Source organism: Poecilia reticulata, unplaced genomic scaffold (genome assembly GCF_000633615.1).
Source record: "Poecilia reticulata strain Guanapo unplaced genomic scaffold, Guppy_female_1.0+MT scaffold_196, whole genome shotgun sequence".
In the NCBI taxonomy this organism is placed as follows: Eukaryota; Metazoa; Chordata; class Actinopteri; order Cyprinodontiformes; family Poeciliidae; genus Poecilia; species Poecilia reticulata.
In genome coordinates this window covers 502,528-504,304 of record NW_007615020.1, presented here as the reverse complement: position 1 = coordinate 504,304, position 1,777 = coordinate 502,528, and the positions used below count along the sequence as shown (strand labels likewise).

Genomic DNA, 1,777 nt, shown 5'->3' with positions numbered 1-1,777 from the left:
ATATATACATACTGCATGATAACATCTTTAGCAATAACCATGCCAGTTTATAGCTGAACATATAATTGTATTCAGTGCATTTTATTTTAAGTAAAAAAAAAAGACAGACACACACTGCCATGCACTCATTGTTACCTTGGCCTTCCATGGGTTCTTACAAGATGTCACTGGAATGCCAACAATTCAACGTGTTGCTGCTGTGTTGAAAAACTGCTCCTGCTGAGCCAAAATGTATGCACTGTTTTGAATACAAACAACGGTAAGGTAAGGTAATTTATTTTTCATCAACAAGACAATTCAAAGTGCTTTACATGAGTTAAAAGGAAATACAAATGTTATGCAGAACCATAAATTCATTTGCATTTACCCTGAAGCTGATGTTGGCTTTTGATTGTAGCTTCTGAATTAGGAAACTAACCTTGTCACTTCTAATATGCTCTAGTACAAATCTGGAATACATTACTCTACGTGAAAAGTGCAATTTAAAGAATACTCAGCCTATAAAAGTATGTGTGCAACAACTAATCAATCAGTCATGATAAATCTAAATGAGCTGTTTATAAACATTAACCTATAGTAATGATGCAAAGTATTTTTATAACAAAAGTCCTAGAGGGTCAGATTCCTGGAACTTTTAGATGTTTCCATTCTCCTGCACATTTGAATTAATGGCTAAACTTACTCACTAGCATGCAGTCAAGCTCTACAGAGCTCTGCTCATGAGCTAATATGGAGCCAGGTGTGCTGAAGCAGAGAAACATCTAAACGTTGGATGAGACCACCTCTTGAGGACGGGAGCTTGAGATCAAAGCTTTCTGCTGAAAAAGATGCCAAACACAGAGTAAAATTTATAGAACTTCATTATAGATTTCACAAATACAGAAAAGGTTTAACGAATCACAAACTGGGTTTAATACATTATGTTATTAGTATATAATAATCAGGCACGTGCAGAGGGGGGAGCTGGGGGTGCTTGAGCACCTGCCCTTTTTGCTCCTTGCCCCCAAGTGCCCTTTTGGTCTTTTTTTATTTCTTTTTTATTATTTCCTAAGCCCTCTTCTGACACATAAAAACATGTGTGAAAATTTGTTTCTTTTTTGTATGACATAATAAACCGGTCACCTTGTTACCTTTGACCTTTTTCCCATGACGCATGATGCAGTTGCCTCTCGCAGTGAGATAAGGCGGCTAACTGGAGCTCAACGTAGCGAACGTTCCAGATTACAGAACAGTTTTTGGTGAATTAAAAAAATGTTTTTGGTGAATAAAGTGGAGACTTGCTGCTTGTCAGATGACGGAAAACGTTGAAGTATCGTTTCTGCTTCAGCTCAGAGTCGCGGTTTAAGCAGAGAGGTAATGAAATACAACAGACACTGACAGGCCTCTGCGTCTGCCTTTCTCTGAAGAACTACTGAGGGGAGGAGACAGCCAGGTGAGGAGAAACTGATCTTATCGATTCAGTATTTTTATCATACAGACATTAGGCTGTTGTTGTTGTGCTATTAGCTAGCTGATAGCTAACGACTTTGCTAGCAAAGCAAGATAACTAAAAAGCTTCTCCCCTGTATCTTCAATGATATCAGTCATTCTTTAGTATTGCTTATGCAATAAGGGCACATCGCCCGTTCAAAACCAATCATCTCCATAATGGATATATGTCAGATCTTCTAATTTCCTTTGCTGCATAATGTAAATGGACCTTACCAAGCTCCGCCCAGAAACGCCCCTCGAAAGTCCCACGTGACTTCATGTCTCACATTAACCTCCTCGCAGAGCT

The 1,777-nt window shown here is 38.7% G+C and overlaps 1 protein-coding gene across 3 annotated transcripts in view; it reads left to right on the top strand.

The window, feature by feature from the left end:
• Positions 1-1,777, top strand: part of LOC103460187 (AT-rich interactive domain-containing protein 3A-like) — a 13,940-nt gene that overhangs the window by 7,285 nt on the left and 4,878 nt on the right. The window lies entirely within an intron of this gene.